The 13,363-nt window shown below is 41.5% G+C and overlaps 1 long non-coding RNA gene across 1 annotated transcript in view; it reads left to right on the forward strand.

Annotated features, from left to right (window-relative positions):
* Positions 1–6,654, forward strand: part of LOC122932875 — a 63,941-nt gene extending 57,287 nt beyond the window's left edge. The window contains exons 2-3 of the long non-coding RNA XR_006388352.1: positions 4,320–4,423; positions 6,427–6,654. This is a non-coding gene — a long non-coding RNA (uncharacterized LOC122932875). The remainder of the gene's footprint in view (positions 1–4,319; positions 4,424–6,426) is intronic.
* The last annotated feature ends 6,709 nt before the right edge of the window (positions 6,655–13,363 follow it).

Here is a 13,363-nt window from a genome sequence, read left to right on the forward strand (position 1 = left end):
TTGCTGAATTACCCAATGTCTCTTCAGCTTGAAGTCATATGTAGACTGTTGCCTTTACATTCTCCTGTAATATGCTTTCATACACCTTAGAATTCATTGTTCCCTCAATGACCGCACTCCAGGCCCTAAGGTAGCAAAGCAGCCCCAAACCATGTTGCTCCCTCCACCATGCTTCACAGATGGGATGACAATTTGGTGTTTGCGTGCAATGTTCTTTTTCCTGTAAACATATCATTTATCAAACTGAGGTAAAGTAGAACTGGCTTGATGCCCATAGCAACCAATCAGATTCCACCTTTCAGTTTCTAAAGGAGCTGTCAAAAATGAAAGGTGGCTTCTGATTGGTTGCTATGGGCAACTAAGCCAGTTCTAATTTATACCAGTTTGATAAATGACCCCAAAAATGTTGTGCTAAAAGTTCCACCTTTGTCACGTTTTCCATACATCTTCCCTATACCAAATACATGTATTGCTCGGTCCAGGCAGAGGAAGTATGCATCATCAAAAAGCTCCACCCATATCTCTGGTCACAGCCAGCTTCCTCAGAAGTCCACATTAAAGGTAGATAAAAAAATACGATTGGTTTTGAATAAAGTATTATTTCAAGCCAGACTTCTTATACTTAGGAAATGGATAATGGCAGATCCACCGACAGTGGGACAGTGGAAAAAAGCAATAGATAACTTAAAAAAAAAAAAAAAAAAACACATCTAGCCCTAGAGTAGCCAATTTTTCCATACTTCATCCAAATTTTGTGATTTTTTTGTATAACTCTCCATCGCACGTTCTTCTATAATTAAGTTATCTATTGCTTTTTACCACTGTCCCACTGTCGGTGGATCTGCCATTATCCATTTCCTAAGTATAAGAAGTCTGGCTTGAAATAATACTTTATTCAAAACCAATCGTATTTTTTTTATCTACCTTCAAGTGTTCAGTTGCCCCTAAAATACAAATGACTGGGTCATTGGGCAGCTGAACTTTCAGACGCAAAAATATGATTTCTACTATTTCTGTCCAATATCTAAAAAGTTTGGGGCATCTCCAAAAGCAATGTATTAAATCGGCTTTCTCCTCCCAACATTTTAGACACTTATCTGACTCCCTCACACCCATTCGTTTCAACATCCATGGAGATCGATGTAATCTATGCACTATGAAAAATTGTGAGATCTTGTGTGAACCCCTATCCGAGACCCTCGCATAGTTTCTAAGGGCATCTCTCCATTTCTCTTCCGTAAAAGATTCTAGTTCTTTCTCCCATTTTCTTACGGCCGGCATTATGATCCTTTTTTTCCTTCCCTCCATCAAAATCTCATATCTCCTTGCGGTTATTCCTCCTCCTTCCCCTAAATTTATCCAGCATATCTGATTTTTCCCTTCTATACCTATCATCTTGGTCCACTGTCCGCAGCGCATTCCTAAGCTGAAAGTATTTATACATATCTCTATGGGGAATCCCAAATTCCATTACCATTGTATTAAAGTCCTTCAAATTGTCTTCCTTGACAATCTGATCTAAGTATTTCATTCCTTTTTTTCCCCAATCTATATAAACCCTGATCGTTTCTAGTTCCTTTAAATTAAAATTTTTCCAAATCGGTGTATAGTGCAAAAACCCTTTAATCTCTAATATTTTTTTAATTTCCCCCCATACGTATTCCATTAAATTTAATATTCTGTTACCAGTATTTTTTTTTTCCCAAAAAAAATGATTTCAGCACCTTTAAGTGATTCCACTCCTCTTTCCATCCCCATCTATTTATTTCTTGATTAACCACCAAACTTTCTAAACTACCCTTTATATTCCCATATTGTGTTATTAGATAGTAGAAAAACAGATTAGGAACCGCTAATCCTCCATCCCGCACTGGAAGCTGAAGGACTTCTTTCTTTATCCGAGGGATAGCTCCCTCCCACATTAAAGAAACACAGTGGCTAGCCAATATATGTAAATGCATCTGCCATATATTATATACAGTCATTTTAAACATGCAATTATTGATTATATTCACAAAAGGAAGACTGTTAGCAACTTGCATGTTCCACATATCTCTCATGCACAGTGATGTCCCCGGGCCCTAAGGAAAAGACAAAGTAGCGCATGCTCCCAATGTACCGATAGACATCACATTTGCTCCACCATGAGTTCCACAGTAAAGAAGTAGCATGTGTCTGACATACTGATAATACATGTGTTCCATAGTGCATTCTATAAAATGGGGTGAAACACTACTGTAAATCATACCCCTACCTAGATCACAATGTTAATTCATTATGGCATGAATATTAGGCCTAAACATATGCTCCCAAACTAGAGTAATGCTTAAATCAAAAAGTTTAAATTCCAGATCAAGTTACATATTGATATATGAGCCTTTCTTTGAGATGGTTTAAAGGGAACCTGTCACCCGGATTTTGTGTATAGAGCTGAGGACATGGGTTGCTAGATGGCCGCTAGCACATCCGCAATATCCAGTCCCCATAGCTCTGTGTTCTTTTATTGTATAAAAAAAAACGATTTGATACATATGCAAATTAACCTGAGATGAGTCCTGTATGTGAGATGAGTCAGGGACAGGACTCATCTCAGGGTAATTTGCATATGTATCAAATCGGTTTTCTTACACAATAAAAGCACACAGAGCTATGGGGACTGGGTATTGCGGATGTGCTAGCGGCCATCTAGCCACCCATGTCCTCAGCTCTATACCCAAAATCCAGGTGACAGGTTTAAACAACTCTTATCCAGTGAACTTGTAAGTCCATGTATAGTTTCTGCTTTTATTTTATTAGAGAATGCCAGAATTTCCTCCCTGGGCTGCTGTTTTGAGGTATACTAAAGTCCTCTATGATAAAAAGAGGTTATCACTAGGGATGAGCGAATCGACTTTGGATGAAATATCCGAAGTCGATTTGCATAAAACTATGTTTGAATACTGTACAGCGCGAGCACTCCGTACAGTATTAGAATGAGTTGAGGGAAATGTTTTTCTACAGTAGAAATCAATTTATGAAGTTATTATGCAAAGTCTCGCAAGACTTTGCAAAGTAATAACTTTGACTCATCAGAGCCAATACATTCTAATACTGTACGGAGCTATGCATAATACGTGTATAGAGTATTGTAGATCAATCAACGCCCCTCTGAGGCGTTGAGAGAGGCTTTCTGAGAAAGACATTCAAATTATTTTTCCTAAGCCTATCTGATGTCGGCAGATGTAAGGTATGCGGATTTTCATATATTTTCCCAGAAACCCAGAGGAACGTTGACTGGCTTATGATACTCATCATGCATACTTGGCTTCCTCCTTAAAGAGAAATAGTACCCAACCAAGGCCCTTTAGGCAGCCAAGCAAATTTTCTTTGCTAAGCTCTGCTAAAGGGTAGTTACCCAGAAAGAGCTGGGTTAGTGGTATGAGGCACTCAGTTTTACTTTTCTTTTGGAAAGGAGACATACTACATGGGGGCACAAGCACAGTAATAGATATGAATGAGAACTGCCGGTTGTTTAATAATGTGCAATAATCTCTTTAATAATCATTTCCCTTCAACAAAGATCACATGCAAATCTACTTAAGAAGCCTGGCTGAGACTGATACCAGATGCCGTAAAATATATGAGTAATAAAACAAAAACTTTGGGGGAGATTTATAAAAACTGGTGCAAAGGAAAATTGGCTTAGTTGCCCATTGCAGATCCCACCTTTTATTTTCCAAAGGGGCGCTGCAAAATGAGAGTTTTTCTTTGCACCAGATTTACAAAATTCCCCTTTACTTTAATAACTAAACCCTAAACGTTGATTTTACTGAAGTCTGAAGTCCTTAGGCTCCACCCTATGTATATATAGGATCTTAAGGACCATTATTGTTAGAGCTTGAGCCCAAGCAGGGGGGCTGTGATTGCTGTTCTCCGTTATTGTGTTCCCTCCATACAATGGAAAGCAATTCATGCCGAAGTAATTCGTAAGCAGCCAAATCAAATTTTTCAAAACTTTGCTCAATTCTATTTATCACTAATACAAACTAGTTATAGCAACAGAATTTTTTAACCAATTGTTGATTTAATCTTGTTAGCCTGATAGATCTACTTATCTACTAAAAAAGCAGTTGTTATTACCTATTACTGTAAATGTGTATTTAGGACTGAAAATTTTAAATTCATCCAAATTCTGTAACAAGATCTCCAACCTAGAATATGCTGTTTATGTGGCAAATTATATTTTTTAGATATACATATGCAACATAATTTTAATGTTAAGATGAAGTTTGAATAAATCATGCACATTGTCCCTAATGTACAGTGATTCATTTCAACAGATTCTGCTTTGCTTCTTTCACATGTGGATCATATGTTATGAATTCAAGGGAGAATAGTCAAAAGCTTAGTATCTGCTTTGATGCACATCTGTAACATAGAACAGGTAATTTATCAAATGCTTCTTTGGAAAATAAAAGAAAAAATGATCTGTTGTTTGAGTGATGTCCATCTAGGAGTTATTGTCAGCAAAGAGTTATAGTGTACATATGTTGCCATATGAGCCAAATCTCTAATATATTTCTATAATGGACTCTACTGGTATATATTTATACATAATGTTTCATTTGGGAATGGCGTTCAAAAGAAAAAAATTATATAACTGCCAGGCAAATGATTACATGTCTAAAAAAAAAAAAAAAAGGCTTAAATCTAATGTAATTAATTTTTTAGGACGCTAGAACGTTTAGAATTTAGATTTTTAAGAAAATTTCCAAAGTCAACTTTTTTAAGGACCAGTCGAGTTCTGAAGTCACTTTGTGGGGCTTACATAATAGAACCAACCCATAAATGACCCCATTTTAGAAATGACACCCCTCAAACTATTAAAAACTGTTTTTAGAAATTGTTAACCCTTTAGGTATTCCACAGGAATTAAGGCAAAATAGAGGTGAAATTTCAAAAGGTCACTTTTTTTTGCAGTTTTTCAATTTTAATGATTTTTTAACAAGGGTTAACAACAAAACAACTATTTATTACCTTGATTTTGCAGTTTGCAGAAACACCCTATATGTGGTCGTATATCGCTGTTTGGGCACACAACAGGGCACAGAAGGCAAGGAGAGCCATATGGTTTTTGGACGACAGATTTTGCTGGAATGGTCTTTGGGCACCATGTTGCATTTGAAGAGACCCTGAGGTAACCCCACAGTGAAAACCCCCAAAAAGAGACCATATTTTGTAAACTACACGACCCAAGGAATTTTTAAGGGGATCAACGAGCAATTTTTAATACTTGGGTGTGAAAATGAATTTTTTGTGCTTTAGGCCCAAACTTTCTTTTTCACAAAAGATAACAGGAGAATATCCACCCCCAATTTGCTACTCACTTTCTCCTGAATACAGTAGGAAAGCTGTGGTTTTTATTCCCACCATTTTGGGGTACATTTGGCTTTCTGGTTGCTTTTTAACTCATTTGTTGGAGGTGAAGTCACAACATTTTTTTTTTTTTTTTTTACACAGTTCACTTGATGGGGTAGATCATGTGACATTTTTATAGATCCGGAAGCAATGATACCAAATATGTAAAAAAAAAATATATATTTTTACGTTTTACACAATAAAAATATTTTTAGAAATGTTTTTGCGTTACCATTTTCTTAGAGCCATATGTTTTAAATTTTTCTGGCTATAGTCTTGTGTGAGGGCTTGTTTTTTGTGGGACGAGGTGACGTTTTTATTGCTACCATTTTGGGGTACATATGACTTTTTGATTGATTGATATTATGTTTTTTGTGAGGTGAGGTGACTAAAAAATACCTGTTTTGGCATAATTTTTTTTTTTTTTTTTTTTACACCGTTGACTTGATGGGGTAGATCATGTGATATTTTTGTAGAGCCAAATTTTATGGATGCGGCGATACTAAATATGTCTATTTTTTTATTTAGATTTTTTATATTTTACACAATAAGAGCATTTTTAGAAAAAAAAATCATGTTTTTGTATTGCAATTTTAATAAAGCCATATTTTTTCTGGCTATGGTCTTGTGTGGTGGCTCATTTTTTGCAGGATGAGGTGCCATTTTTATGTCTACCAGGTGAGCTCTCTAAAAAGAAATCTGTTTTGGTTCAATGTTTATTTTTAATTTTTTTATGGTTTTTACCTGATGGGGTAGATCATATGATTTTATTATAGAGCCGGTCGTTGCAGACACGGTAATACAAAATATGTCTATTTTTTTTTTTTCTTCTATTTTTTTTACATATTTTAAATAATGGATTTGGGGGGAAATGTCTATTTTCGCCCTTATAAACTATGTTACTATGTTACATGCAGGTCACAGCATCCACAGACCTATGTGTAAATGGGATACAACTAAAGGCTACAAATATACATATATGCACATTTAAAGCCTATTGGTAATGCCTGGACTATTTTTTCATTTCAGTGACCTCCATCTGGATCCAACAGACATCACATAACCACAGCGGATGTGTTAGGAGTCGGACCTTATGGTTATTTTCCTATCTCACACGAGTAGCCTGCATGGTTTTCAGCATATGCTGTGAAGATACGAGATGTGCAGCACCTGAAACTATGGATACTGGAAGCCTGTGCTAGCATTTCTCCTGCGGTGTTGCTATCAGTGTGTGAAGAGTGGGAGAAGAGGGTTGCATTGACAATCCAACACAATGGGCAGCACATTGAGCACATTTTATAAGTGGTCAGAAACTTGTAAATAACTCATGAAAGAATAAAGTTACGTTAAAACCAAGCACACCATTGTTGTTCTTGTGAAATTCCCAATAAGTTTGATGTGTCACATGACCCTCTTCGTATTAAAAAAACTAAAGTTGGATTCAAAATGGCCGACTTCAAAATGGCCGCCATGGTCACCACCCATCTTGAAAAGTTTCCCCCCTCACATATACTAATGTGCCACAAACAGGAAGTTAATATCACCAACCATTCCCATTTTATTAAGGTGTATCCATATAAATGGCCCACCCTGTACATTGTTATGCAGGAGGACAAAATCTTACTGCCTGGTGTCACCTGTTGGAAGACTAGCATAGTCAGTGTCTGGCCTTTTTAAAGTATAACTGTTGTTTCAGTTTAAAGAGTTCTCTTAAAAAACTCTGAGTGTAGCTAAGTAAAATATATATTCATTCTATCTTCAGTCTAACAAGTCAGATAGCCAGGGGGATGGACAGTGATATTTAGGGCACATGTACATAGTCAGGTATTGGGGTAGTGACAAGACGCAGGCTTGAATCCTCTGCATGTTACACATAGGTGTCATCTGTGCTCAGTAAAACACTGAAGACTGAAGACCGAATATCCTTAGCAACGCTGTTAGAGCTTTGCTAAGAAGACTCTTTACAACCTTCTTTATAGAACAAAGAAACATCTTTCCCTTATAAAGTATATTATAAAAATGTTAACATCCCCATCCCTATACTTTCATATAAATTAATGGAATCAACAGTTACATTTTAAGCAAACCATGAAACACTGACTTGATATACAATAAAGAATCAGAGTCTTTTGCATAAGAAAAAAGACACCCATCTGCAAACTCTGTTATGGGGTTTTTGCTTCTTGTCAGTGTAGATCAGGGTACTTTTTAGGCTGGACAACAGGCTTTTGACGTGGGTGTGGAAAAATGTGGCTTCTCCTTGTAGAGGCTGCCAAGTTGGCACAGCAAATAATCGTACAAACGTGTTGCTATATACAGTATGTGTCAGAGAAGTCAGCAATTCCTTTAAGTAAATGATTTTATTGTTTATTTTAGAATTTGAATGCAGTATTCGGTATCTATTGTCACTGTAGATAATGACCCTATGAAGTGATATCGAAATGATGACATGACAAGCACTGCATCTCAGTTTGCAACATCCTGCCTAACACCTAAACACATGTTTTTTTGAAGGCATGATAATATATTAATATAAATGCAAATCCCACTGCTCCTCCAAGCATCCTTTTCCTTCTTCTTGTCACTAGTAACAGATATTATTTTCCTTAATGCACTTAATAAAACCACAAATCTGTCACAGATGGAAGTCCTCTGTGATCTTTTAAAGAAAATAACCAAGGGACTACTTTTACATGCACAGTGTATATACAATCAGCTTGTCATATGGAGACTATTAAACATTTTCTCCAAGGAGGCATGTTTCCTGTTACGTGTTGAAGTATTGTTTTCCTGAAGAGCTTTTTTCTACTTTTTTAATGAACTGCTTCATTTGAGAAAACTGTGGGAAAGTTTTGCTGAACAAAAATCTGGCTTATCCAACAAAAGAGTTACAATTTGTAGAAAAGTAAATGATATTTGACAATGTTATATAAAACCTGAAATATATAGAACTAAACCATGATATGAGTTATGTTAATTTCAGAATATGCTGTTATTAGTGTTGGTCAAACACGAAAGTGCCCGGGTGCTCGAGTAGAACACCTCGGGATGTTCAAATAGTACGCCACTTTTACAGAGTGACAATAATACGCACCAGACTGAAGATAAAATCGATTTTAGAGGAAAAATTGGTAGGAAACATTCTTTCATGTATATTTACTGGTATATAAAGTGCAAGTGCTGCCAAAAAATACAAGGAAGAGGCACTCCGATACAACCTGAATATCACATAAAGGAGGCCCTCATTCACATTGTGGTACAATTGTTCAGGTAGTGGGACTCCTACACTCATAAAGCCTATGCACTAAGTGAAAGGGCGGCCAAAAATTACAAGGAACCGGCACTCCAATACACCCTTTATTACAAATAAAGGAGGGCATCATACACACCCTTGAAAAATTATGATTGATGGCCTGCTGGTGACCCTCTAATACATTAGGGGCAAGGGCCTGCTGCTGAGCTGACCATCTAAAAATTTAAGGGCTAAGGGTCTGCTGCTGATCTTACCCTCTAAAACATTATGGTTGAGGGCCTGCTGGTGACCCTCAAAAACATTATGGGTGAGGGCCTGCTGGTGACCCTCTAAAAGATTAGGAGCGAGGGCAGCCTAATAAGCATGTTGATATGATGGAGGAGGAGGACAAGAAAAGAGAGATTGAACCATATACCCTCTCTAGTGGTGGAAGGGGTGCATGGGAATATAGTGTATTCAATACACCATAAAAGCCACATTTAGAGTGCCTTTATATTCAGCTGCTTTCCTCTGGTGGAGTAGAGAAGTCAGGGGCAATCCAGGCCTTGTTCATTTTTTTAAGAGTCAACCAGTCAGCATTTTCAGTTGACAGGCAGATGCGATTATCAGTTATTATGCCTAAATACATTGGCGGGGCAGGCCAGCACCTCCAAGGCGTAGAGCGCCAATTTGTGCCACGTGTCCAGCTTGGACACCCAATAGTTGTAAGGCACACAGGGATCACTGAGGACCATCTTCCCAAATTTTTTCTTCCTTGTGACATTAGGCCACACATCAGGTTGAGGGTGCTGGTGGGGTGTCATAAAACTGTCCCAGGCCTTGGAGAGTGTTGCTCTGCTCTGTTGGAACTGCTGTGTGTTCCCCTCGTCTCCCCTCCTCGGTTGGCCAAGGAACAACGTACTCTGCAGCCAGCGTTGTCAATTTTTCCACAAGGACCTTCTGGAATTGGACCTTTTTGCTTGTCCTCTCCACCACAGGAATGAGAGATGAGAAGTTCTCTTTGTAGCGGGGGTCGAGAAGTGTGAACAACCAGTAATCGGCGTTGGCCAAAATGCGTACAAGGCGAGGGTCACGGGAAAGGCAGCCTAACATAAAGTTAGCCATGTGTGCCAGAGTCCCAACAGACAAGACTTCGCTGTCCTCATCAGGAGGATGACTCTCAATCTCCTCATCCTCTTCCTTCTCTTCTGCCCCTCCACGCTGAATAGATGGAATTAAACTTCGATGGGTACTACCCTCTGTAGCGGAGGCAACCCTCTCCTGCTCCTCCTCCTCATCATTCAATTTGCGCTGAGAAGATGAACTTGCGCTGAGAAGAGGGTCGTCTGGCTATAACCCTGTGTACTTTCTTCCCACATTTCCACCTCTTCCACATGCAAAGAGTCCGCCTTCATTGTGAGCATCGAGCGTTTGAGTAGACACAGAAGTGGGATGGTTACGCTGATAATAGCATTATCACCGCTCACCATCTGTGTTGATTCCTCAAAGTTGCGTAAAACCTCTCAGAGGTCAGACATCAATGCCAATTCGTTGCTTCTGAAGAGCGGAAGCTGACTGGAAAGGCCACGACCATGTTGCAGCTGGTATTTCACTACTGCCCTATGCTGCTCACAAAGTCTGGCAAACATGTGGAACGTGGAGTTCCAGGGCGTGCTCACGTTGCACAAAAGTCAGTGAGCTGGCAATTGCAAGCCCTGCTGCAGCGTTGCCAGACTGGCGGAAGCTGTCGATGACTTGCGAAAATGGGCACACATGCGGTGCACCTTCACCAGTAGCTCAGGCAAATTGGGGTAGGTTTTGAGAAACTGCTGAACCATTAGGTTGAACATGTGGGCTAGGCATGGTATGTATGTGAGCTTGCCGAGCTCCAAAGCCGCCACCAAGTTACGGCCATTATCAGACACAACTATGCCTTGTTGTAGGTTGAGTGGCGAGAGCCACAGCTCAGTCTGGTCCCTTATCCCCTGCCACAGCTCTGCGGCGGTGTGCTGTTTGTCACCTAAGCAGGTCAGTTTAAGCGCGGCCTGTAGCCGCAATCCTGCTGCATTCCAACCGACCACCTGGTCGCACTGGTCTGACTTCGAGAGTGGAGTCCTGCGCCACCCTGCAAACTGTTTTCGCTTACCCACTGCAGTGCTACACTGCTTCCAGCTACTGGCTGATGGCTGACTGGTGCTGCAAGATAATAATTAAGAGGTGGAAGTGGAGGAGGAGGCGGAACAGGAGAAAAGGGGGTTGCAGCCACTAACGTAGGTGGCGGTGGGAAACCCTGATGGAAGTAGAGCCTGCAATCCTTGCCGTCGGTAGCACCTGTGCCATCCCAGGGTACACCTCGCTCCCGGCCTCCACAATGTGTCAGTCGTTAAGTGGACTTTCCCAATAACTGCTTTGGTCAGGGCATGGATGAAGTTACAGGACACATGCTGGTGTAAGGCTGGGACTGCACACCTCAAAAAATATTGGCTGCTGGAGACATCAGGCTGCGGAAGGCCTCGGTGTCCACAAGCCTAAATGGTAACATTTCCAACGCCAGCAATTTGGAAAGGTGCGCATTTAGTGCTATGGTCTGTGGATGGGTGGCTGGGTATTTGCACTTTTGTTCAAAGGCCTGGGATATAGACATCTGTACGCTGCGCTAGGACACAGAAGTGGATGTGCTAGCTAATGGTGCTTGTGAAGGTCCAGGTGAATGGCGGGAGGCATCTGGGCCTGCGTCTTGGACAGGGGATTGGCCAGCATGTAACACAGGGGAAGAGAAGGCAGTGGTGTGACCCGCAGACACTGGTTGTAGACCCAGGCGTTCAGCCCACCTATTAGGGTGCTTTGAAGCCGTGTGGCGGATCATGCTGGTGGTAGTGAGGTTGCTAGTGTTCACGCACCTGCTCATTTTGGTACAGCACAGGTTGCAAATGATAATTCTTTTATCGTCCGCATTTTCCTAAAAAAAGCTGCCAGACTGCGGAACACCTACCCCAAGGCAAGGGAGATTGCCACAAGAGGATGCTCCGGGGAACAGTTGCGGGCCTGTTTGGTGTGGCCTGCCCTCTCCCTTTTGCCACCCCACTGCCTCTTCCAGCCTGTTGCGGTGCTGCAGATCCCTCCCCCTCTGTACTGCTGTCCTTACTCGGCTTGCCACCTTCCCAGGTTGGGTCAGTGACTTAATCGTCCTCCACCTCCTCTTCCACTTCCTCACTCTGCTCATCCTCCTGACTTGTCAGAAATAGAGTTGAGCGAACACCTGGATGTTCGGGTTCGAGAAGTACGGCCGAACTTCCCGGAAATGTTCGGGTTCGGGATCCGAACCCGATCCGAACTTCGCCCCGAACCCGAACCCCATTGAAGTCAATGGGGACCCAAACTTTTCGGTACTAAAAAGGCTGTAAAACAGCCCAGGAAAGGGCTAGAGGGCTGCAAAAGGCAGCAACATGTAGGTAAATCCCCTGCAAACAAATGTGGATAGGAAAATGAATTAAAATAAAAATTAAATAAATAAAAATTAACCAAAATCAATTGGAGAGAGGTCCCATAGCAGAGAATCTGGCTTCACGTCACCCACCACTGGAACAGTCCATTCTCAGATATTTAGGCCCCGGCACCCAGGCAGAGGAGAGAGGTCCCGTAACAGAGAATCTGTCTTCATGTCAGCAGAGAATCAGTCTGCATGTCATAGCAGAGAATCAGGCTTCACGTCAGCCACCAATGCAACAGTCCATTGTCATAAATTTAGGCCAAGCACCCAGGCAGAGGAGAGAGGTCCCGTAACAGACAATCTGGCTTCATGTCAGCAGAGAATCAGTCTTCATATCATAGCAGAGAATCAGGCTTCACGTCACCCACCACTGTATTTTTCTTTGTGAAAAAGAAGGGCGGTGAGTTGAGGCCTTGCATCGATTACAGGGGTCTCAATCGCATCACGATCAAGAACGCTTACCCGATACCCTTGATTTCCGAGCTGTTCGATCGCCTCAAAGGGGCCACGGTCTTTACCAAACTCGACCTGAGGGCGGCATATAACCTGGTAAGGATCAAGGCGGGCGATGAGTGGAAGACCGCGTTTAACACCAGGACCGGTCATTATGAATCCTTGGTTATGCCCTTTGGGTTGTGCAATGCGCCCGCAGTCTTCCAGGAATTCATCAACGATGTTTTCCGTGACCTGTTGCAGCAGTGTGTGGTGGTCTATTTGGATGACATCTTGGTATATTCTGAATCCATGGAGGCCCACATTCTGGATGTCAGACGAGTGTTGCAACGGTTACGAGAGAACAAGCTGTTCGGTAAGCTTGAGAAATGCGAATTTCACCGATCCCAGGTGACCTTCTTAGGTTACATCATTTCCGCTGAGGGGTTCTCCATGGATCCTGAGAAGGTTTCGGCTGTCTTACAGTGGCCCCAGCCCAGTGGTCTTCGTGCCCTGCAGCGCTTTTTGGGCTTCGCCAATTATTATCGGAAGTTCATCAGGAACTTTTCCATGCTAGCCAAGCCTCTCACGGATCTGACCAGGAAGGGCAGTAATCCCCAGGTCTGGCCGCTCGAGGCCATCCGAGCTTTTGAGGCTCTAAAGTCCGCCTTTGTGTCGGCTCCGATTCTGTCGCATCCCAACCCTGGGTTGCCTTTTGCCCTCGAGGTGGACGCGTCTGAGACGGGAGTAGGCGCCCTTCTGTCTCAGCGTAGAACACCAGAGGGTCCTCTGCTTCCTTGTGGGTTTTACTC

The sequence above is a fragment of the Bufo gargarizans genome, chromosome 1 (genome assembly GCF_014858855.1).
Source record: "Bufo gargarizans isolate SCDJY-AF-19 chromosome 1, ASM1485885v1, whole genome shotgun sequence".
Classification (NCBI taxonomy): Eukaryota; Metazoa; Chordata; class Amphibia; order Anura; family Bufonidae; genus Bufo; species Bufo gargarizans.